The sequence below is a fragment of the Trachypithecus francoisi genome, unplaced genomic scaffold (assembly GCF_009764315.1).
Source record: "Trachypithecus francoisi isolate TF-2019V2 unplaced genomic scaffold, Tfra_2.0 Lachesis_group8, whole genome shotgun sequence".
NCBI classification, from domain to species: Eukaryota; Metazoa; Chordata; class Mammalia; order Primates; family Cercopithecidae; genus Trachypithecus; species Trachypithecus francoisi.
The window spans coordinates 46,944,848-46,971,364 of record NW_022681473.1 but is presented as its reverse complement, the minus strand read 5'-3'; the positions used below and the strand labels follow the sequence as shown (position 1 = coordinate 46,971,364).

The 26,517-nt window shown below is 41.3% G+C and overlaps 2 pseudogenes; one reads left to right on the top strand and one right to left on the bottom strand.

The window, feature by feature from the left end:
- Positions 1-87: 87 nt before the first annotated feature.
- LOC117080885 lies at positions 88-20,428 on the bottom strand (annotated as a pseudogene).
- On the top strand, positions 19,967-25,483 carry LOC117081290 (annotated as a pseudogene).
- The last annotated feature ends 1,034 nt before the right edge of the window (positions 25,484-26,517 follow it).

The window sequence follows — 26,517 nt, the reverse complement described above, 5'->3', positions numbered from 1 at the left end:
TATAGAATTCAATAACTGTAGGTCAACAAATGTCCCTGCCCTCAGGGCTCACAGCCAGGTCTCCTGAGAGCAGCGTGAAGAGGAAGCTCAGTATTTCTCAGGCAAGCCAGCAGGTCAGAAGTGATTGGGGTCTTTGCCACTCTGGCCCCATTTGTTGGTAGCGTGGCCAGCCAGCGAGTCCTCCTTATGGTCTCCTGTGAGTCTCTGGACTTTCTCTCTGGCATTGCTGTAGTCCAGGCAAGCAAAGAGATTAATCACCAGGCCAGTGAGCAATAGCCCACTTTCCCATTCTCCGCTTTCCAAGGGAGGACTCTGGGAGAAGCCCAGAAAGGCCAAGGAAGTGGTGGTGAAAACACTGACCCTGCCTGGGCACCACCCCACTCAGCCAGGCTGGTCTCCCCTAGGCTGGATGAACAGCACGCAGAGAGGGAGGGTGAGGAATCACTCACTCCTGCCATCCACTCAGACCTTTGCACTAAGCACAGAGGCAAACAGAGAGCAAGAGGAGGAGGGTCTAGAGCCTCTAACTTCTCTAAAGGAGCTTGCCTCTCTCCTGACTGTCCAAGGCAGGCAAGCTCTGCTCACCCATCTCCGGCAACATCAGGAATGTGCATTACCTGATCACTTCTGCAGCCCAGACACCCCCAGACCCCCTTTGTACAGCGTCATAGTTCCCCCAAGCATGAAAGTATTTGTCTGAATTTTTGTAATTGGCTTCTTTCATGTCAGAGTAGGCTTTCCACATGTCTTTAGTCCCTGGAAAGGAAAGAAAATGATCAAAACAATTGTGTCTGGGAAAATAGAGGAATGAACAGTTTTCTTCTCACTAATTTCCTCCTGAAGATTTCAGCCTTTAACAAAGCCCTTGGAAATTATACTGGCTTGAAATAAATATTCTTCTACTTTTCACTTCCCTGGGTTAATCTAATGAGAATTGTACTTGGTGTAAGTTTCATTCTGTTTGATTCCATTCAAAGTTCTGTTATTACTTTGTTTTTAACCATGTGTGATGCACCTAAAGAAGAGATGAAATGGGCCTTAAGGGATGTTTCATTGCACAATGAACTTCTTCCTGGAAGGACCCAGGGAACCCTTAGACCAAGGTGTGAGAACACAGGGGATTGTGAGGGAGGCTGCAGACATACGGCGCTCCTAATCTAGTCAATGGGAGAAATTCATGCCTGTAGTTAGAGTGAGGACAACTTGGTCCTGAGTACATCTGAATGTTCAGGCTATATTTAGAAACTGACATCTGTCAGAATTCAGTCAACAAGTGATAAAGGAGAGTTATTTAAGAAAGCTTTATACAACTGGGTAATCAAATTCAGAAAAAGGACAACTGACCCACTAGTTCAGAACCTCAGTGTCCCCCGCAGTGAAATGGAGAAGTATTGCCTGCCTCAGAGTGATTATGCAGAAGAACAGAGAAAATGCATGTATGATGCCTAGAACATTGTAGGTGGTCAATATATTCTCATTTCACTTCTCTGGTCCTTAGGAAAGGTGGCATAAGAATAAAGAAGGGCTAAACTAAGATGAGGAGCAGGGAGTTATGGACCGAAGGGATCTGATCAAGCTAGAATTAAGTGACGAATATTTTTTTAAAAATTAGCTGATTAGGGAAAAGGGGGAACTCAAATGTAGAGTTACAATCATGACTTATATAATTTCTCTATGAGATAATTCATCTTCATTTTATGCATTTATTATTCCTAGTGTTAAATTGATTGCTTTTATTCAGAGTTTATAACATTTTACTCAACTCATTCTTCTGAGTTACTGACTTAAATGGCTCCTTGATGTTCAGGTTGGCTTAATAAGTACTTCAAAAATTCCTGGCACATTTTATCACTTTGGGCAGCAAAACAAGAGATAGTGGTTCTCAGCCCTTACTGTGTATAAAAATCTACTGAGGTGCTTGGTAAAGGCAAGATTTCTAGGCTGTATCCCAAGAGACCATGGCTGCTGGGGGTGGGGGGTAGGGTATGGATCCAGGAATCTTCGTTTCATTTCACAAAGCATCCCAGACTCCAGGTGAGTCTCAGGCAAGTGGTCCCAGAACAACCCTTTGAAAAATAGTAACCTAAGGAATAAAAGATATTTGTAGTTGAGTGTGTGAACATGTAAATAGGATTAAAAGCAAATCCTTAAAACCATTTTTCAGAGGCTCAGAAAAATAATAATACCTGAAATTTAAAATACTGCATTCTGAAAACAAAATTTTGCCACTTTATTATGGCTAGTGGGGTAGGTATATTTCTCTCTCTCTCTCTCTCGATGGAGTCTTGCTCTGTCTCCTAGGCTGGAGTGCAGTGCTGTGATCTCGGCTCACTGCAACCTCCACCTTCTCCCTCAGCCGCCCGAGTAGCTGGGATTATAGACGCATGCCACCACACCCGGCTAATTTTTGTATTTTTAGTAGAGACAGGGTTTCGCCATGTTTGCCAGCCTGGTCTCGAACTCTTGACCTCAGGTGGTCTGCCCACCTCAACCTCCCAAAGTGCTGGGATTACAGGCGTGAGCCACTGCGCCCAGCCTTGGGTTATATTTCTCTTGCTAGCAGTTTTCTGGCCACGTATAAACCCCAATAGAACCACCATCAAGGTAATTCACTGTATCTTTTACTGGGATCAGTGGAGCTAGACTTACCTTCCAAAGGCATCACATCCTATTTGCCATTTCTTAGATAAAGGATGAGCTATGTGTTTACAAATGCAAAACTCTTGTTTTGAAAGCAGCAGAGCACCACGATTAAGAGCAAGGTCTGCAGAGCAAGACTGCCTGGGTTAAATTCTGCTCTGCTTCGGAACTTTGCTTGGTATCTTGGGTTGTGTGTGTGTGTGTGTGTGTGTGTGTGTGTGTTAGCTTCTCTGGTTAAGAGTTTACTTGCATCATAGGACTAAATGATGGAAACGAATTCATTAGTACATTTAAACAGTGCCTAGTACATATTAAAATCTCAGCTAAGCTTGGTTGTTTTTATGGGAACTGTTGGCTCCATTCTGCTTCCCCGTGGACTCGCCTCACACGATTCACACGATCGCCTCACACGATCAAAACAGGTTTGATCTACCTGCTTCCTGGCTTCCCAGGAGACATAGACATGATGAGCTGTCCCAGATTCCCCACTAGGGGACAGTAGAGCCCCACCAGTATTATGAGAACATGCACCCCTGAACTCCGCATCGCTCTCACGCTCCTGCTGAAAAGAGGCAGCTCACACCTTATGCGGCCCCAGGCTGGGGGATCCTCATAGAAGAGTGTCAAAGCTGGCAATAAAAGCATGAGGAACCACGCTTATGGAAAAACATGCCCCCTCTCTATCCATCTGTGGCATCACTAGCACCTTCGCCCAGTGGGGATGTGGCCTCTGCTCAGCTGAATTTTGGGGGCAGCCAGAAGCAGCCTCCTGCCCCCTATCCTGTGGACCTTACCTTGGCCAGCTTCCTTGAGGAATGTTAACCATCGTTGGCTGCTGACACCCAGTACCAGGGAGCAGAAAATGATGCCCATGGAGAGCTTCCTCCTGCTGCAGGGCCAAGGAAACACAACCAAGGATAATACAAATTCTGTTCCAAGTTTTTATTTTTTGTAATGTTGGCCCATTCTTTCATTCCAAGAAAAAAAGCCCACTCGGTTTTACACACACACACACACACACACACACACACACACGTGTATGTGTATAGATAAAAGAGAGAAGGTCAGAGGGTCTAGGGCTCCATTTCCATTTGTCTCACTGGAATCCCAGTGTCTGACAGAAGAGGAGCAGTGACCCAGGATAAAGCAAATCAGGCAAAAGTTACACCATGTTTGAGAATCATTATTTTAGATTTAGAGCCTGCCAAAATGAGGAATGATGCCTCTTTCTGGGTTCTGAGCATATTTTAGGCACAGTAAGATGAAAGTTATAGGGCAGACAGCTATCAGAGGACTTCACTGTCCCTTTGGCTCTTATCTAAGGCAATGCTAAGCAACATTTGGATATTCCCTACACAACTTCCATTCCATGGAAAAGGTGAGGTGTCCTGTGGTCAGTGTAGTATCTGAGCTGGCGTGGCTCACTTTGTCCCAGGAGTAGACAGTAGAAGAGGGGGAAGAGTAGGGAGTTGTCAACCATCCACAGCCACTGGTCACATTGTACTTGGTGGAGCTGCTTCATAAAGCACGGCATGTGATGTCCAGACCTCCTTTTTCCTACTCTTCTTCAGGCAGAAATTGCAGGCCAATGATCATATCCTGTCACAATTATTTTACTCCCTTTGGGACCATTCAATGCTGGAAATCTGCTTTCTCGTTTCATTCAAATCATCCTCTTCTTTGATAGAAGTTGATATGATTTGGATCTGTGTCCTCACCCAAATGTCATGTTCAATTGTAATTCCCAATGTTGGGCGTGGAGCCTAGAGGGAGGTGATCGAATCATGGAGGCTGTTTCTCATGAGAGGTTTGACGGCATCCCCCTTGGTACTGTCGTCGTGATAGTGAGTGAGTTCTCTTGAGATCTGGTTATTTAAAAGTGTGCAGTACCTCCCCCCTCACTCTCTTTTGCTCTTGCTCCTGCCATGTGAGATGCCTCATTCCCCTCTACCTTCTGCCGTATTGAAAGTTTCCTGCGGCTTCCCCCGAAGCAGAAGCCAGTGTGCTTCCTGTACAGCCTAAAGAACCATGAACCAATATAACCTCTTTCCTTTATAAAGTACCCAGTTTGAGTCATTTCTTTATGGCAGTAGGAGAACTGACTAATACAGAATTATTAGTCAGCGCTAGGAAGCAAGTAGGGTGGGGACAGTGGCTCATGCTTGTAATACCAGTACTTTGGGAGGCTGAGGCAGAAGGATCACTCGAGGCCAGAACTCAAAACCAGCCTGGGAAACACAGCAAGACCTCATCTCCACTATATATGTGTATGTATATATTTTTAATTAGCTGGGTGTAGTAGCATGCACCTGTGGTCCCAGCTGCTCAGGAGGCTGAGACAGGAGGACTGCTTGAGCCCGGGAGTTGAAGGCTATGGTGAGCCATGATCACGCCACTGCACTCTAGCCTGGGAGACAGAGTGACACACTGACTCGTAGGAAAAAGAGCAAGAAAGCGAGTACGATTTCTAGATGCCAAGAGAAACTCCTCACAGGGACTTTGACAAGCCTTGCCTGTTCTCTTCCTTTGTTACTTAATGTATTCTGCCTTTCGGGAAGGTACACACAGTTTCTTATGGTGCCAAGCTGAGAATAACAGACAAAAGCGGCAGTCGGTTCTTTTCACTTGTTTCTCCTGAAAAAGAAAGATTTCCTGTCATCGTGATATCAGAGTCCCCAGGCCTTAAAGGGATTTTCCAACAGTCTCTTGTAAGTGACTACTTGTCCTGGTTTGCATGAGATCAGTGTCGATTGTCCAAGCTTAATAGTGGCACATCTTTTCATTGTCTACGATGGCCTGGGTTGAAGAGTAAATTAGATGGTAGCACTACTCTAATAACCTTGTGCGACCAGGCTGATTGAGAGGCCCAAGAGACCTCCATTCTTTTTTGTTACAATTAATTTAAGTGGAAGAGGAGAATACCAAGGCTTAATTCTCTTAAGAATTAGAAAAACAAAAATCAGAAAAGTCCGAAAGTCCACAGGTATCATGACTACGAATGACATCTCAGACCTAAGCCCCAGTCTTAGAAGACCAGGAATATATTTATATTCCCTAAATATAAAATGAAGAAAATAATGATACAAAATCACTACCCTAAAAAAATTCAAGTTTAATGAATCCTAGTTATCTGAATAGTAGATATAGGAAGGATGCCGAAAAATACTAGAGTTGTTGTGAGAACTAAATGATTAATGCTGACAGGGGCTTGGATTAATTCTGGGCGCATGTAAAGAATGTAATGAATTTTAGAGCTTCCACCTTAAGCAAGGAAATGCATAATAATTTATATTTTCCAGGAGACAGAAATATTAATTACAATATTATTACCAAGGCAACCTATTATTAAGACATTAGTAAGTGAGATTACCAGTTAGAACTACAGTTATAAGGACCAAGGTTTATTTTCACATAGTGTCAAAGATGTTTGAACCAGAGCGACTCTATTTGGCATGAGCGCTAGGAAAATGAGGCTGAGATTGCTAGGCTCCATTCTCAGAAAGTTAGGCCTTCCTAACCTATAGATGTTTACCTATAGATTCATAATGTTTACTAAACAGACCCAGACTTGGGAATGTACAGATATCCCAATATCTGGAGAACAAAGACATTCCTAATTTTGCTTTAACGATAATAATATTGGCTGGGTGTGGTGGCTCATGCCTTTTATCCCAGCACTTTCGAAGGCCGAGGTGGGTGGATCACTAGGTCAGGAGTTTGAGGGCAGCCTGGACAAAATGGTGAAACCCCATCTCTACTAAAAATACAGAAAACAAAATTAGCTGAGTGTGGTGGCACGCACCTGTAGTCCGAGCTACTCGGGAGGCTGAGGCAGGAAAATTGCTTGAACCCGGGAGGTGGAGGTTGCAGTGAGCCATGATTGAGCCACTGCACTCCAGCCTGGGCAACAGAGTGAGACTCCATCTCAAAAAAAAAAAAAAAAAAAGATAATGCTATTGATTCTTGCAAAATATAGTAATTAAGAAAACAGGGCTGGGCCCGGTGGCTCACACCTGAAATCCCAGCACTTTGGGAGGCCAAGGTGGTGGATCACCTGAGGTCAGGAGTTCAAAACCAACCTGCCCAACATGGCAAAACCCTGTCTTTACTAAAAATACAAAAATTAGCTGTGCGTGGTAGTGGGCACCTGTAATCTGAGCTGCTTGGGAGGCTGAGGCAGGAGAATCACTTGAACTTGGTGGGCAGTGGTTGCAGTGAGCCAAGATTGTGCCACTTCACTACGGCCTAGGCAACAAAGTGAGACTTCATTAAAAAAAAAAAAAGAAAAGAAAAGAAAGAAAGAAAAGAAAAAGGAAAAGAAATCTGTTATCACAAACCCTTGTAGCAGAAGACATCTCTCCATATATACAAGCAATTGTACCTAGGGTGGACACGTTCCTCTCCTGACTTTCAGGAACATTCTACTCTGTCTATGGAGTAGTTGTCCTTTTGCCTCTTTACTTTCTTAATAAACGTGCTTTTACTTTGCACTGTGGACTCACCCTGAATTCTTTCTTGTGCGAGATCCAAGAATCCTCTCTTGGGGGTCTGGGTCTTGAGCCCTGTCCTGTAACAATAGGACATACAATCATCTTTGAAGTCTGGGTGAAAGACTTGAAGGAAAAATCTTTCAAGATTTTTTTTGTTAGAAATAAGTGTTGCAAGGATATGTTTATGATGCAAAAAACAAAACAAAACAAAACTGCATTGCTTGCATGCAAAAAAAATCTGCATTGCTTATAGCTGCAAGAGATAACATTCCTTCAAACTTTGCTGAGACTTTTTGTTTTTTAATTATTATACTTTAAGTTCTAGGGTACCTGTGCACAGTATGGAGATTTGTTACATATGTATACATGTGCCATGCTGGTTTGCTGCACCCATTAACTTGTCATTTACATTAGGTATTTCTCCTAATGCTATCCCTCCCACAACAGGCCCCGGGGTGGGATGTTCCCCTTTCTGCATCCAAGTGTTTTCATTGTTCAATTCCCACCTATGAGTGAGAACATGCAATGTTTGGTTTTCTGTCCTTACGATAGTTTGCTCAGAATGATGGTTTCCAGCTGCATCCAAGTCCCTGCAAAGGACATGAACTCATCCATTTTCATGGCTGCATAGTATTCCATGGTGTATATGTGCCACATTTTCTTAATCCAGTCTATCATTGATGGACATTTGAGTTGGTTCCAAGTCTAGTTCTAGATCCTTGAGGAATCACCACACTGTCTTCCACAATGGTTGAACTAGTTTGCAGTCCCACCAACAGTGTAAAAGCTTTCCTGTTTCTCCACATCCTCTCCAGCATCTGTTGTTTCCTGACTTTTTAATGATTGCCATTCTAACTGGTGTGAGATGGTATCTCATTGCGGTTTTGATTTGCATTTCTCTGTTGACCAGTGATGATGGGCATTTTTTCATGTGTCTATTGGCTGCATAAATGTCTTCTTTTGAGAAGTGTCTGTTCGTATCCTTCGCCCACTTTTTGATGGGGTTGTTTTTTTTTTTTCTTGTAAATTTGTTTAAGTTCTTTCTAGATTATGGATATTAGCCCTTTGTCAGACGGGTAGACTGCAAAGATTTTCGCCCATTCTGTAGGTTGCCTGTTCATTCTGATGGTCGTTTCTTTTGCTGTGCAGAAGCTCTTTAGTTTAATTAGATTCCATTTATCTATTTTGGCTTTTGTTGCCATTGCTTTTGGTGTTTTAGTCATGAAGTTCTTTCCCATACCTATGTCCTGAATAGTATTGCCTAGCTTTTCTTCTAGGGTTTTTATGGTTTTAGGTCTAACATTTAAGTCTTTAATTCATCTTGAATTAATTTTTGTATAAAGTGTAAGGAAGGGATTCAGTTTCAGCTTTCTACATATGGTTAGCCAGTTTTCCCAGCAACATTTATTAAATAGAGAATCCTTTTATCTAACAAAGTTGTGAGTTGTTTTTCAGTTGCTATGGACCCCCAGATAAGCATACCCAGAAGAACTAAGGGCACAGCCATGGACGAAACCTAAGTCCTCAGACTGAGGAATGGGAACTGAATTAAGAAGCAAACAATACATGTCAGAATTGAGGATCCAATCAGATTGAGCCCTGGTATCACCCATGGCAAGATCCAGTCAGATCATGCCTATCAGCATCACCTCATTGGAAGATCCAATCAGATCATGTTTCATTACCCTATGCTTATAAAACCTGACCCTTCCAACATGGTGAAACTGGGTCTCTACTAAAAATACAAAAATTAGCCAGGCGAAGTGGCACGTGCCTGTAGTCCCAGCTACTCAGGAGGCTGAGGCAGGAGAATCACTTGAACCCGGGAGGTGGAGGTTGCAGTGAGCCGAGATCACACCACTGCACTCCAGCCTGGCGACAAAGTGAGACTCTGTCTCAAAAATAAATAAATAAATAAATAAATAAGTAAATAAATATTTTTAAAAATATTTTTAAAAATAAACATCCACCTAGGGGTGTGGTTTTTACTATTAAAATGAGGAAAAGATCACTATAAGCTAAACCTTGATCCTAGCTGAGCATGCGGGACCCTGGAGAAGTCCGTAGCCCCACCAAGGCAGGAATTTGTAGCTAATAGCTTCTTGGGCTTTGGTGCTGGTTGCCTAGACAGTGGGGAAGCTACATTAGGAATAGGGAGCTTTTATTCTCTTCCCTGGGCTCTACTAGGTATCAGGAACTTGTAACCATCTGGCAGTTGGCTGGTATCCTGCAGGACTACTCATCTTGCAAAAGGCAGTCTCGGCCATAAGGACTGCAATTCATAGGCCAGTCCTAGGGCTGAACTAGGCCAAGAGGCCGTGACCTTGGGGGCTAGAACACACAACCTACTCAGACGCTAGCTGGGGTGGCTAATGCAGTGTTAGAATCAACCCTCTCCTAACCCAGGCTGCATAGCCTGTGGCTCCAAAAGAGACCCCTTCATTCTGCTTGAGGAGAGGAGAAGGAAGAGTGGGGAGGACTTTGTCTTGCATCTTGGATACCAGCTGAGCCACAGCAGGATAATGCACAGGTCAGAGTTATGAGACCCCTATTCCAGGTCCTAGATCCCAGATAACATTTCTAAACACACTGTGGGCCAGGAGGAAACCTGCTGCCTTGAAGGAAAGGGCCAGTCTCACCAACATTCATAACCTGCTAACTGAAAAGCCCTTGGGTCCTGAATAACCAGCAACAATACCCAGGTACTACATCGAGGGCCTTGGTGAGCCTCTGAGACTTGCTAGCTTCAGGTACCCATACTGCCACAGGGGTGTAGAGCACCAAGCAGACTCTTGGGGTCCCCAGTTCCAGGAATTGACTCTTAGATGGCATTTCTGGATGTGCACTAGGCCAGAGGGGAGTCCATTTTCCTGAAGGGTTAGTCCCAGGTCCGGCAGTATTTACCACAAGCTGATTTAAGAGAACTTGGGTCTTAAGGGAACATCGGTGGTAGTCTGGGAGAACTCCTTGTGGCTAGGGATGGCTACAGTAGCTGCAGTGTGAGTCTCCTCTGCCTTTGGAAAGGGGAGGAAAGAGTGGGAAGGACTGCGTCTTGTGGTTTGAGTGCTAGCTCAGCTGCAAGACAATAGAATACCAGTTAGACTTCTAAGGCTGTTAATTCTAAACCCTGCCTCCCAGATGATGCTTCTGGACTCACCCAGGGCCTGGGGGACCACACCTCCCTAAAGGGAAGGACACAGGCCTGGTTGAATTTGCCACGTAGTAATTGTAAAGCCCCAGGACCTTGAGGGAACATAGGCAGTGGCCAGGGAGTGGTTATAGTAGGCCTTTGGGTGAGACCCAGCACTATGCTGCTGGTTTCAGGTCAGACCAAGCTCAGTCATAGTGGTGGTGACCACTGGGTGCTTGTATCACTCCACCCCCAGCTTTAAGTGGCTCAGAATAGAGAGAGAGAGAGAGAGAGAGATTCTGTATGTTTTAAGGGAAGAGGACAAGAGTCTCTGCATGGTATTCCTGAGAATTCTCTCAAATTTTGTCCAAGACCCTCAAGGTGATACCTCTATAAGTCTGCAAGAACCACAGCATTACTTGGCCTGGGGTGTCCCCTAAAGCAGAAACAGCTTAGATCACAACACCCAAGTCCTTTTGAATGTCTGGAAAGCCTTCTTAAGAAGGATGGTACAAATAAACTCAGGCAGTGAAGACTACAATAAATACTCAACTCTTGAATGCTCAGACACTGAAGAACATCTACTAGCATCAGCAACATTCAGGAAAACATGACCATCAAATAAGCTAAACAAGTCACCAGGGACCAATCCTGGAGAAACAGGGATATGTGATCTGTTAGACAAAGAATTTGGCTGGGTCTCACAGTGTCTCACACCTGTGATCCCAGCATTTTTGGAGACTGAGGCGGGTGGATCACTTGAGGTCAACAGTTCAAGACCAGCCTGGTTAACATGGTGAAACCTCATCTCCACCAAAAAATACAAAAATTAGCCACAAAAAAGAGTTGGCACACACCTGTAGTCCCAGCTACTCAGGAGGCAGAGGTGGGAGAATTGGTTGAACTGAGGATGCAGAGGCTGCAGTGAGCTGAGATTGGGCCACTGTACTCCAGCCTGGGCAACAGAGTGAAACCCTGAGAAAGAAAGAAAGGAAAAGGAAAGAAAGAAGGAAAGAAAGAAAGAGAAAGAGAGTGTGAGAGAGAAAGAAAGAAAGAAAGAAAGAAAGAAAGAAAGAAAGAAAGAAAGAGAAAAGAAAAGGAAGGGAAGGGAAGGGAAGAAAAGAAGGAGAAAAGTAGATAGATAATTCAAAATAGCTGTGTTAAGAAAACTCAAAGATATTCAAGATAACCCAGAAAAGGAATTCAGAATTTTATCAGATAAATTTAACAAACAGATTGAAATAATAAAAAAGAATCAAGCAGGAATTCTGAAGCTGAAAATTGCAATTGGTTTACTGAAGAATGCATCACAGTCCTTTAATAGCAGAATGGATCAAGGAAAAGAAAGAATTAGTGAGTTGAAGAAAGGCTATTTGAAAATACACAGTCAGAGGAGACAGAAATAATAATAATAAATGAAACAGCTACATAATCTAAAAAATAGCTTAAAAAGGGCAATCTAAGAGTTATTGGCCTTAAAGAGGAGGTAGAGAAAGAGATGGGGTAGAAAATTTATTCAAAGGGATAATAACAGAGAACTTTCCAAACCTAAAGAAAGATATCAATATTCAAGTACAAGAAGGTTATAGAACACTAGGCAGATTTAACTCAAAGAAGACTGCCTCAAGGCATTTAGTAACCAAACTCCCAGAGGTCAAGGATAAGGAAAAGATTCTAAAAACAGCAAAAGAAAAGAAACAAATAAAATATAATGGAGCTCCAATATGTTTTGCAGCAGGCTTTTCAGAGGACACCTTACAAGCCAGGAGAGAGTGGCCTGTAAAGTGCTGAAAGAAAAAACTTTTACCCCAGAATTGTATATCTGTGAAGAATAATCCTTCAAACATGGAGAAATAAAGACTTTCCCAGACAAACAAAAACTGAGGGATTTCATCAATACTAGACACATCCTACAAGAAATGCTAATGGGAGTATTTCAATCAGAAAGAAAAGGGCATTAATGAGCAATAAATAGCCATCTGAACATACAAAACTTACTGGTAATAGTAAGTACGCAGAAAAACACAGAATATTATGACACTGTAACTGGGGCATCTAAACTTCTCTGATTCCAAGTAGATAGACTAAATGATAAACCAATCAAAAATTACTACAACTTTTAACATACAGTCAGTACAATAAAATATAAATAGAAACAACAAAAAGTTAAAAAGTGGAGGGATGAAGTTGAGGTTTATTTTAGTTTTCTTTTTGCTTCTTTGTTTATGTAAATCGTGTTCTTATCAGGTTATAATCATTGGTTCTAAGAGAGTATTTGCAAGCCTCTTGGTAACCTCAAACCAAAAAACATACAATAAATGCATAAAAATAAAAAACAAGGAGCTAAATCGTATCATCAGAAAAATCATCTTCACTAAAGGAAGATGGGAATAAAAGAAAGAAGGAAGAGAAGACCACAAAAACCACCAGAAAATGAATAACAAAATGGTAGGTGTAAGTTCTTACTTATCAATAATAACATTGACTGTTACTGAATGGACTAAGCTCTCCAATCAAAAGATATAGAGTGGCTGAATAGATGTAAAAACAAGACCCATTGATCTGTTGGCTACAAGAAACACACTTCACCTATAAAGACACATATAAACTGAAAATAAAGGGATGGAAAAATATATTCCATAGAGCAGGAGTAGCTATACTTATATCAGACAAATAGATTTCAAGACAAAAAGTTTAAGAAGAGACAAAGAGGGTCACTATATAGTGATAAAGGGGTCAGTTCAGCAAGAGGATATATCAATTTTAAATATATATGCACCCAAAACTGAAGCACCCAGATATATAAGCAAATACAGAGCTAAAGAGAAAGATAGGTGCCAATATGACAATAGCTGGAGACTTCAACAGCCCATTTTCAGCACTGGACAGATCTTCCAGACAGAAAATCACCAAAGAAACATCAGACTTAATCTACACTATAGACCAAATGGATCTAATAGATATTTACAGAACATTTTGTCTAAGAGCTACAGAATACATACTCTTTTCCTCAGCAAATGGACTATTCTCAAGGATAGAGCATATGTTAGGTCACAAAGCAAGTCTTAAAACGTTCAAAAAAATTGAAATAATATCAAGCATCTTCTCTGATCACAATGAAATAAAACTAGAAAGTAATAACAAGAGGAATTTTGGAAACTGTACAAATACACGGAAGTTAACATGCTTCTGAATGATTCATAAGTCAATGAAGTAATGAAGAAGGAAATTGAAAAATTTAATGAAGCAAATGATAATGGAGACACAACATACAAAAACTTATGTGATACAGCAAAAGCAGTGCTCAGAGGGAAACTTAGAGCTATAAGTGTTTGCATTTAAAAAAGAGGAGGCCAGGCGTGGTGGCTCACACCTGTAATCCTAACACTTTGGGAGGCTGAGGCAGGCGGATCACAAGGTCAGGAGATCGAGACCATCCTGGCTAACATGGTGAAACCCCATCTCTACTAAAAATGCAAAAAATTAGGCAAGCATGGTGGTGTGCACCTGTAGTCCCAGTTACTCGGAAGGCTGAAGCAGGAGAATGGCGTGAACCCAGGAGGTGGAGCTTGCAGTGAGCTGAGATGGTGCCATTGCACTCCAGCTTGGGCGACAGAGTGAGACTTCATCTCAAAAAAAAAAAAAAAAAGAGGAAAACTTCAAATAAACAAACAATGCATCTTAAAGAACTGGAAAAGGAAGAGCAAACCCAACTCAAAACTAGTAGAACAAAAAAAATAAAAATCAGAGAGAAATAAATTAAATTGAAATAAAAAAATACAAAAGATCAATGAAACTAAAAATTGGTTTTTTGAAAAGTTAAACAAAATTGAAAAAACTTTAGCCAAACTAAGAAAAAAGAGAGAGGACCCAAATAAATAAAATCAGAAATGAAAAGGAGACTTTAAACTGATATTGCAGAAATTCAAAGGATTATTAGTGGATACTATGAGAACTGTATGCCAATAAATTGCAAAATCTAGAAGAAATTGACAAATTCCTAGATACATACAACCTACCAGGATTGACCTGAGAAGAAATCCAAAACCTGAAGAGACCAATAACAAGGAACAAGATTGAAGCTGTAAGGAAAAGTCTCCCAGTAAAAAAAAAAAAAAAAAAGCCCAGGACCCAATGACTTCACTGCTGATTTCCACCAAACATTAAAGAACCGATGCTATTCAAATATTCAAAGAAATAGAGGAAGAAGGAATACTTCCAAATTCATTCTGTAAGGCCAGTATTAGCCTGATACTAAAACCAGACAAAGACACATACAAAAATGCTACAGGCCAATATCTCTGATTAATGTTGATGTAAAAATCCTCACCAAAATACTAGCAAACCAAACTCAATAATACATTAGTAAGATTATTCATCATGACCAAGTGGGATTTATCCCTGCAATGAAAGAATGGTTCAACATACACAAATGAATCAACATTAATACATCATACCAACAGAATGGAGGACAAAAACCATATGACCATTTCAACTAATGCTGAAAAAGAATTTGATAAAACTCAACATACCTTCAAGACAAAAACACTTAAAAAACTGGAAATAGAAGGAACATAACTTAATATAATAAAAGCCATATGAGATAGACACACAATTGGTATCATACTGAATGGGAGAAACTTGAAAGTCTTCCCTCTAAGAGTGGAATACAACAAGGATGCCCACCATCACCACTGTTATTCAGTGTAGTACTGGGAATCCTAGCTAGAGCAATAAAACAAGAGAAAGATATAAAGGGCATCCAATTTGGAAAGGAAAAAGTCAAATTATCCTTGTTTGCTGATGATATGATTTTATATTTGGAAAACGCTAAAGATTCCACAAGGAAACTATTAGAACTGATAAACAAATCCAGTAAAGTTACAGAATACAAAAACAGCATGCAAAAATCAGTAGCATTTCTAGAAAAAGAAATAAAAAGGTAATCCTATTTACAATAGCCCATAAAATTAAATACCTACAAATTAATCGAACCAAATAAGTGAAAATTCTCTATAATGAAAACTATAAAACACTGATGAAGGAAATTGAAGATAGAAAAAATTGGAAAGATATTTCCTATTCACGGATTGGAAGAATTGGTATTGTTAAAATGTTCATACCACCCAGAGCAATTTACATATTCAATGCAATCCCTATCAAAATGCCAATGACATTCTTCACAGAAATAGAAAAAACAATCCTATAATTTACATGGAACCACAGGAGACCGAGAGTAGCCAAAGCTATCCTGAGGAAAAAGAACAAAAGTGAAGGAATCACATTACCTGACTTCAAATTATACTATAGAGCTATAGTAACCAAAACAGCATGGTACTAGCATTAAAAACAGACACGTAGGCCGGGCGTCAGTGGCTCATGCCTGTAATCCCATCACTTTGGGAGGCTGAGGTGGGCGGATCATGAGGTCAAGAGATCGAGACCATCTGGCCAACATTGTGAAACCCCATCTCTATTAAAAATACAAAAATTAGCCAGGTGTGGTGGCATGCACCTGTAGTCCCAGCTACTCAGGAGGCTAATGTAGGAGAATTGCTTGAACCCAGGAGGCGGAGGTTACAATCAGCTGAGATCACACCACTGCACTCCAGCCTGGGCAACTGTGAGAGAGTCTGTCTCAAAACAAACAAACAACAACAACAAACAAAAAAAACAACCAAACACATATACCAATGGAACACAGCAGAGACCCCATAAACAAATGCACACACCTACAGTGAACTCATTTTTGACAAAGGTGCCAAGAACACACACTGAGGAAAAGATGGTCTCTTCAATAAATGGTGCTGGGAAAACTGGATATCCTTATGCAAAAGAATGAAACTAGACCTCTTGTCATATTCAAAAATCAAAAAGGAGTTAAAGACTTAAATCTAAGACCTCAAACTATGAAACTACTACAAGAAAACATTGAGGAAAATCTCCAAGACATTAGTCTGGGCAAAGATTTCTTGAGCAATACCCAACAAGAACAGACAACCAAAGCAAAAATGGACAAATGAGAACACATCAAGTTCAAAAGCTTCTGCATAGCAAAGAGTGCAATCAACAAAATGAAGAGACAACCCACAGAATGGGAGAATATATTTGTAAACTACCCATCTGACAAGGAATTAATAGCCAGAATATATAGGAAGCTCAAACAACTCTATAGGAAAGAAATCCAATAATCTGATTTTTAAAATTGGGAAAATATTTGAATAGACATTTCTCAAAAGAAGATATACAAATGGAAAACAGACATATGAAAAGGTGCTCAACTTCACTGATCATCAGAGAAATGCAAACCAAAACTACAATAAGATATCACCCCCCACTTAAAGTGGCTTGTATCAGAAAGACAGGCAATAACAAACGCTGGTGAAGGTGTGAAGAAAAGGAAACCCTTGTATGCTGTTGGTAAGAATATAAATTAGTATGACCACTATACAGAACAGTTTGGAGGTACCTCAAAAAACTAAAAATAGAGCTAGTATATGATCCAGCAATCCCACTGTTGGGTATATACTCAAAAGAAAGGAAATCAGTGTATCAAAGAGATAGCTGCACTCATATGTTTGTTGTAGCACTATTTACTATAGTTAAGATTTGGAAACAACCTAAGTGTCCATCAACAGATGAATGGATAAAGAAAATGTGGTATGTATACACAATGGAGTATATTCGGTAATAAAAAAGGATGAGATCCAATCATTTGTAACAACGTGGATGGAACTGGAGATGATTATGTGAAGTGAAATAAGCCGGGCACAGAAAGACAAATGTCACGTGTTCTCACTCATTTGTGGGATCTAAAAATCTAAAAAGTTGAACTCATGGACATAGGAGAGTAGAAGGATGGTTACCACAGGTTGGGAAGGGTCGCAAGGGTGTGTGCGAGGGAAGTGGGGATGGTTAATAGGTACAAAAAATAGTGAGAAAAAACGAATAAGGCCTACTATTGATAGCACAATAGTGCGACTATAGTCAGTAATAACTTCATTGTATATTTTTAAATAACTTAAAGAATGGAATTGGATTGTTTGTAATACAAAGGATAAATGCTTGAGGGGATGGACATACCATTCTCCATGATGTACTTATTTCACATTGCGTGCCTGTATCAAATCATCTCATGTACCCCATAAGTATACACATCTACTATATACCCACACAAATACAGAAAAATAAAAAATTATAAATAAAATAAAATGAGATATGACAGTACTGTTTCCATATGTATTAGGGTTAGTTTTACAACTTTTCACTGATTAGATTTTCTATACGTGAACGTGACTACTACAATATTGTGCTTATTCAGGCTTTACACTATGTTTTAATCATCCTCATTACCCTTCTTTTTCAGAAGATGTGGTTGGGGTTCATTTTTCTTATTTCTTCCTACTCCCTGTTTTGTATATAGAAACACTGTTCGGTGCTTATACAGTAACATGGCAGGCAACCACCTGCCTGAACTGTATTCTTTTTTTTTTTTTTAATTTTTTGAGACGGAGTCTTTGCTCTGTCACCCAGGCTGGAGTGCAGTGGCGCCATCTTGGCTCACTGCAAGCTCCGCCTCCCTGGTTCATGCCATTCTCCTGCCTCAGCCTCCCGAGTAGCTGGGATTACAGGTGCCTGCTACCACGCCCGGCTAATTTTTTGTATTTTTAGTAGAGACGGAGTTTCACCGTGTTAGCCAGGATGGTCTCGATCTCCTGACCTTGTGATCCGCCCGTCTTGGCCTCCCAAAGTGCTGGGATTACAGGCGTGAGCCATCGTGCCAGCCTGAACTGTATTCTTGTCTGTGGTGTTTCAGATAGTTCTCATCTGCGGTGGCCAGGAATCCCATCACACCACCTGCCATTCTCTAGGACACCTGCTCCCCTTAGTCTTCAGGCCACTCTGCAACCACTTTGACAATATTGGCAATAACTCCTCATTGCTCAGCCAAAGGTCAATTTTGCAACCACATAGCTGCTACTGAAACTGTTTACTCACCAGTCACTCCATGGCTTGGAATTCTGAAAAATCATAATCTTCTTGTTCTCCTCTTTCTTCCACAGTTTCTCCTTTTCATGTGTTGCCCACAATTTTAATATGCAACCTTTATCACAAAGTAATTTCCCATATACACTCCTGTATAAGACCTCTGCTCCATTGGTCAGTTTCTCTATGGATGATTTGCTGGATCCAAGTTCTCCAGAGCTTAAATGGATGGAGACTCTTCAGACCTTTTTTCTTTTCATTTACTTTCTGAGGACTCACCTTCAACCCTTTAATGATATGCTCCGGAAGATCATGGTCTAGTTTTATTCACACTGAAACTCAAATGTCTGAAATTAAGCCTGGGGCATGATACATCTGTATTAGTTTTCAAGGACTACCATGACAAAGTACAACAGACCAGGTGGCTTAAACAACACAAGGTCATTTTCTCATAACTTTGGAGGCTAAAAGCCTGAGATCGAGGCATGGACAGAGTTGAATGGTGTCTTCTCATGCCTGTGTCTTCACATGGTCTTCCCTCTGTGTGTCTAAGTCCTAACCTTCTCCTATTATAAAACCACCAGTCCTGTTGGATTAAGGCCCAGGCTAAGAGCCTCTTTTAAACTTAATTATCTTTTCAAAGTCCCTGTCTCCAAATCCTGTACAGTAAGATTATGACTTACTGGGGATTGGGACAACAACATATTGATTATTGTAGGGGAAAAAAATTCAGCCCATACAAAGTCCTTATTAAATATTTGCTGAAAGACTCAATTGAAGGATTTTTCTCAATTGTTGATAAACAGTCTAATTCAAAAGGTATTTTTAAAAAGATAAGGAGCATAATTTGGTTGTAGCATGAGGCACATGAATGGAAGCATAGGATAAAACATAACATTTTGAGTATCTACCCAAAACAAAAATTTTAGAATAACAAATTTCATGAAGTGGCGGAAAAAAGCATATATTATATATGTTGAACTTTTTATACTTTAAAAGGTAAATCAATTGATCCACTGGTTCGTACTGATGAAGTAAAATTAAACATACATTTACTATTCAGAGTTGATAATAACAAAAGAAGTAAGAATGAAAAGTGCAGAAAGTGGTAGCCTCTGGGCAATGGGATTCTATATTTTCTACCTTGTATATACTTCTCTATGATTTGGAAAGTATACTCATAAATATATTACCACTATGATAAAGAAAACACCCCCAAAAATGGTGTCAGGCCATTGTCAGCTTTGAATGAACCTATGATCTACCTTTTTCTTTTCTTTTCTTTCTTTTTTTTGAGATGGAATCTCGTGCTGTCACCCAGACTGGGGTGCAATGGTGTGATCTCAGCTCACTGCAACCTCTGCCTCCCAGGTTCAAGCAATTCTCCTGCCTCAGCCTCCTGGGTAGCTGGGATTACAGGCACGTGCCACCACACCAGCTAATTTTTGTATTTTCAGTAGAGACAGAGTTTCACCATGTTGATCAGGCTGGTCTTGCACTCCTGACCTCGTGATCTGCCCACCTCAGCCTCCCAAAGTGCTGGGATTACAGGCGTGAGCCACCGCACCCGACCTACTTTTTTCTTTAGTTACAAAGCCTCACAACAAAAGCTCACATTGCTTAATGTTGATACCAGTGCCCATGACTGATTTTAAATGTTCAGGACAGCAATTACATTCAGGAGATGGGATGTGATGGAAGAGGCTGATATGTACTGGACATGGGACACAGGCCAAGAATCATCTCGGTTAGGGTTTGTGTCTCAAACACCTCTGGCCTCTGATTTGTCCATAGTTCTTATACAGGAAATTACAAAGCTGTCCAGCATCTGCATAAACCTGGATTGACCACCAGCTTTCATTCCTGCTCCTGTAGGCATCTCCTGAATTAAGCAACACAGAAGGGTCCTCAGAAGTCACTGACTCCCAGAATGGCTCTCCACCTTTAACACAAAGGAGGTCTTTACCGCTTCCACTGGACAAAAGAAAAAGGAAAGATAAGGGTAAGTACCAAGAACTGTCTTCTTTCATAGTCAGTTATCATTTTTGCTATAAGGTCATGTCCCTGTGTTTCCACCTTGGGGTCCTACATGTAGGAGGTTATGAGCTTGTTTCAGGAAAAGGCAAGAGACATGAAGCTTCCCTCTGGAAATACTGTGCTGGCAGACCAGAGTGTGGCAACTCCAAATGGGTTTGGGCAGAACTTCCTTCTGATTTATCTCCCAATACTACACCTACTATTCCAACCATTCAATCTGCCCTCGTGGAGAGAATGCTGCCTCTTACATTCATTTAAGGAGCAAGGGGACACGCAGGCATTGCTTCTCAGAGTTGAACTGCTGTAGGAGCAGGTTTTGTTTTACTTACTTTTCAAAGTTATTCTTCTTTGCCTATCTGGAAAGGCCCAAGGAGGAAACAGAGGGTCCGAATTGAAATAATTGAGGAGTGTTTCATGAGGGAAGTATTTACAAAGGGTTTAAGGGATAGAGACAATTGCATGGGGCAGCACCCTAAGTAGCAATGGTGGAGCACTACGTCTTCCCGTAGCCTGAAAGGGACAGGGAAGGAACAGTTACCAATGACAGCATAACCATAGCTGTAGCTATAGGGATGAGGGAGGATGACTAGGCAGGTGGAAAAGCCCTGCATGGCCAATACACGCCAAATAGGCTGTTTGGATCTGTGTCTCCACCCAAATTCCCAGTGTGGGAGATAGGGCCTGGTGGGAGGTGATTAGATAACACGGACAGTTTCTCATGAATGGTTTAACAACACCCCCTTTGGTATTGTTGTCATGATTGTGGATGAGTTCTTATGAAATCTAGTTGTTTAAAAGTGTGTAACACCTCCTCCCTCTCTCTCTTGCTCCTGCTCTCACCATGCCTCGCTCCCCCTTTGCCTCTGCCGTGATTGGAAGCTTCCTGAGACCTCCCCAGAAACAGAAGCCACTATGCTTCCTGTAGAGCCATGAGCCAATTAAACCCGTTTTCTTCACAAATTAACCACTCTCAGGTATTTCTTTATAGCAATGAGAGAACAAAATAATACACAGTGAGAGAGCCAGGAGGTGGAAATCCCAAATCGCTTCCCTACTGCCTGCCAGTCTCCTGCCAGTATCTCAATTCAGGCAGAAACCAGAATAAAAAGAACCCCACTGATAAGGTACATAGAAACCACTCTCTTGGGATGTCAAACAGGATAGAGAAGAGTGGAAAGCAAATCCTCAAGGCAAATGAGACGATCCCTCTCACCTTCTTATAGCCTCCTAATTCCTGGTACTTTTTCTACTGAATGTCATTGATTCTTGTTTCATGTCAGCTTTACCAGACTGTTATACGTTTCACACATCTTTCTCTACTGTCACTTTTATGCAGAAACATTTGCATTTACCAAAAGTGCATAGAAAATGAAATGTAATTTTAAAAAGAGAAAACATGCCTTTTGTTTAGAACCTATATTTGGCTGCTCTAATGCAGACATGAACTAGACAGATTTTAAAGAAGGAAGTACTGCTGTCCCTCTGTGTCACTAGGTTCTGAACCTGCAGGCTCAACAAACCACATGTCGAAAATATCCCAAAAATAGAGATATGGTGGATTTGTGTATGTACTGAACAGGTACAAACATTTTTTCTCATCATTATTTTCTAAAAAATACAGTATAACAAGAATTCACATAATGTTTACATTTTATTAGACATTATAAATAATTTAGAAATGACTCAATGTATAAGGGAGAAAGTACACAGTATATATATATATAAATACTACATCATTTTATATGAGGAAATTGAGAATTTGCAGATTTTGGTGTGTGCAGGGGTTCTGGAAACAATCCCCTGTGAACACCCAGGAGTGACTATATTTAAGATCTGAGCTGGAATCTCCAAGGCATCAGACATTAGGACTCCAAAAATTGTTGCTCCCCAGTCCCTAGAGAGACATCCTCATCCATGCGGTCCTACAGGGCTCCCAGGCACCTCAGCATCCCAGTCTGATGGAGAAGGAAGAGGGGAAGGAGATGCTATACTCTTTCTATTGATCCCATGAGCCAGGACTTGCTTACATCACATCTGCTCACCTCCCATTGACCAGAACCTGGTCATATGATGTCATCCAGCATCAAGGTAAATTGACATGCAGATCCTTGTGCTACTTTTTTTTTTTTTAATTATACTTTAAGTTCTAGGGTACATGCGCACAATGTGCAGGTTTGTTACATATGTATACTTGTGCCATGTTGATGTGGTGCACCCATCAACTCATCAGCACCCATCAACTCATCATTTACATCAGGTATAACTCCCAGTGCCATCCCTCTCCCTTCCCCCCTCCCCATAATAGGCCCCAGTGTGTGATGTTCCCCTTCCAGAGTTCTACTTTTAAACCCTCAGAATTGTTATGTGACTGAAGAGGAAAATGGATATTGTAGCCACTTAGTACTTTCTTCAGCCCCTGATTGTCTCTGATTCTGTGCTCACATCAAGATTTTTCCAGAGCTCCTCAGAAATAATGATTGTGGGGTAGAGAGCAATAGACAAGTCTCATGCAGGGCTTCAAGGACCAGGGGGTGCTATTGGGTTTGCTCTTCATGATGCGATGCCAGGAAGACCCTTTAATTCTTCAAGCTTCAACTGCTTCTTATGTTATATGAGGATATTATAATAGATGGTCTTTAAGGAATACATGCTAAAACTGGTGATATTGCAGTGAACAAAAACAGTCATGGCTTAGTCCTTATGGAGCTTCAGGTTTCATGAGAAAGACAAATATATCATACCCTAAATGTAGATGGATAAACAGTTTAGAGCCCTGAGTGTGGATAACAGAGGTTCTCCTTTTCCTCCCATTTCCTTTTCTGGCCAAGTAAGGCTGTGGCAGATTTTCTCTCTAAGAGAGCTCATGATGGATGCACTCACTCCTGATGCTCCTCTGTACTCCTAGAGGAGGGTGCGTCTTCTTTCCACCTGGAGGCCTCCTGCCTCTATGCATCCTCAGGTCCCAGAGCAAAAGTGGCCTTTGATAGGCAAAAAGGAACTCCTGAATTTATTCCTAAATGGCATTCACTCACCTCTGTTTTGTTCTCTATTTCATTTGCTTCTCATCCTCTATCTTGAGTTTAAGGGACAAATAATTTCCTCTCTTAGTGCTCTAATTCATTATCTCCCATACAGGAATAATACTAATTCTTACCTCCTAGGCTCTTCAGATAATTAAAAGAGACAATACCTTAAAAACTCTTAATCAGCTGCTATTATTCTCCCAGATGAGACTCAGTCCTCATTCTCCTGTCAAAATCTGCATGAATATCTCTCTTTATACTCCAAGCCCTACACATCTCCTATTTCCCCTCATGGACATACAGATGTTTGCATCAACAAAGAAACGGTACCAAAGATCTCCTGAAAGAGAGAATGAAATAGGTTTACATTGTGTATACCCAGCAGAACACTTAGTAGTGCCTCATAGATATTCCCACACTTCAATTACCTGCTTCAGTGGCACTCAGACCTCACCCTCACTTACTCTTTCCTCTGCTCTATTGCTGAGCAATTCAGCTGAGACCCACTCCTGACCCAAAACATTGTGTACAAAAATGCTTCTAGGTGTTCAGCAAAGCCATACTGGGTCCTCATTTCAAAGTCACATCAGTGGTCAATTTCAGGTTTTGGGCACTCATCAATAATTCTTCTCTCAACACAGATAGAGCTGTCCATTCTAATGAATGAAATTTTCTTCATCTAATTATATATGTGTGTTCTAATGCCTTATATTGTGCTTTCATTTTTATTTTCCACTTCATCTAAATCTACCATTACCATTAGGCTCCTCATGCATGCATCCCTCCATCGAATGAATATTTATGAAGAGCACAGTGTGCTGCTCATGGAAATAGGCACTGGGGGTATAAAATGTAAAATGTGGTCTTGTCTGCAATGACTGACACACTGAGTTATTTCTCACCCACCAGGCGTAGCCATTTTCACATTTATCATAGTGAAGGTCATATTTTCCTCTGATTCATAATGCATGGTCTTCTTTCCTGTCCATGGATGAGCAGTACTGGTCATGAGGGTGTCACAACCACCTCTTTGTGTATCTGACTTTCTCCACCTGAGAGAAAATGTCAGGCCCATGATACAGTAATGATCGAGTCCACAGCCCTGGCGGGATGAGTGGGGGTGCTTTGACCATAATGTTATTCCCATGTCAGCACAGAACTTGTGTGGCAGTAGAGAGAGGTCAGACTTCAGACTCAGCAAGAACTGGATTTCAAACTGGATTTGAGGACCCTCACCTTTTGATAGGTGACTTATTCTCTGTGAGCCTCTGATTTCTCCTCTTTAAATGAGGACAGTAAATCCCATATGGCAGGGTGGTGGAGAAAATCACAGATCATACAGCTGGTGATCACATCTGGTTTCTGTTTCCAGGGTCACCAGACTGGGGTTTCTGACCCCACCCCAGCCTTGGACACAGAACTGACACCAATCAACGGAACCGAGGAGACTCCTTGCTACAAGTAGACTTTGAGCCTCACGGTGCTGACGTGCATCATTTCCCTTGTGGGACAGGAAACGTGGTTATGCTCTGTTCTCCATCTACATCCTCAACCTGGCCGCCGCCAACTTCCTCTTCCTCAGCTGCCACGTTATACTTCCCAATTACACCTCATCAATATCCTCTATCCCATCTCCAAAATCCTCAACCCTGTGATGACTTTTTCCTACTTTGCAGGCCTGAGTATGCTGAGCATCGTCAGCACGGAGCACTGCCTGTCCGTCCTGTGGACCATCTGGTACCGCTGCTGCCACCCCACACACCTGTCAGCGGTCCTGTCCTGTGTGTCCTGCTCTGGGCCCTGTCCCTGCTGCGGAGCATCCTGGAATGGATGTTCTGTGACTTCCTGCTTAGTGGTGCTGATTCTGTTTGGTGTCAAACATCAGATTTCATCACAGTCACGTTGCTAATACTTTATCTGTGGTTCTCTGTGGGTCCAGCCTGGTCCTGCTGGTCCGGATCCTTTATGGGTCCCAGAAGATGCCGCTGACCAGGCTGTACGTGACCATCCGGCTCACAGTGCTGGTCTTCCTCCTCTGTGGGCTGCCCTTCATCATTCAGTGGGCCCTGTTTTCCAGGATCCACCTGGATTTTGATGTCTTATTTTGTCATGTTCACCTAGTTTCCATTTTCCTGCTCTCTCGTAACAGTAGTGCCAACCCCACCATTTACTTCTGAATACGGATCACATCACAGGACCCTTTGCAGACACTCCCCAGTACCAGCCAGGAGCCTAATAGCTCCCTTAAGTGGCTAAACTCAAAAGAGAAATAACAGTCACTGCAGTCTGGCTCTCAGGAAGCCCCATACCTAGGGAAAGGGAGAGAGCACCACATCAAGGGAGTACTCCCATGGGACAAAAGAATCTGGACAGCAGCCCTTGAGCCCTAGATCTTCCCTCTGACAGTCCATCCAAATGAAAAGGAACCAGAAGAACAATTCTGATAATATGACAAAACATGGTTCTTTAACACCCCCAAAAGATCACAGTGGCTCATCAGCAATGGATCCAAACCAAGAAAAGATCTCTGAAATTCCAAAAAAAAAAAAAAAAGTGAATTCAGAAGGTTGATTATTAAGCTACTCAAGGAGGCACCACAGACAGGTGAATATCAACTCAAAGAAATTAAAAAAAAAAAAAAAAAAACAAGAAATTTTTTAAATATTACAGAATATGGACAAAAACATTCTCAGAGAAATAGTATGACTTTAGAAAATCACAACTTCTGAAAATAAAGGACACAGTTAGAGAAATGCAAAATACACTGGAAAAATCTCAATAATATAATCAAACAAGTAGAAGAAAGAAATTCACAGCTGGGAAACAAGGCTTTCAAATTAACCCAGTATGACAAAGGCAAATAAAAAAGAATTAAAAAAAAAAACAAAGCTTCCAAGAAATTTGGAATTATGTTAATTGACCAAACCTAAGAATAATTGGAGTTCCAGATATGTTAAATGACCAAACATAAGAATAATCTGTGTTCCTGAGAAAGAAGAAAAATCTCAAAGTTTGGAAAACATATTTGAGGGAATGATCAAGGAAAATTTCACTGGGCTTGCTAGAGATCTAGACACCCAAACACAAGAAACTCAAAGAACACCCGTTAAATCCATCAAAAAAGATCATCACCTAGGCACATACTCATCAGGTTATCAAAAGTCATGATGAAGGAAAGAACCTTAAGAGCTATGAGGCAAAAGCACCAGGT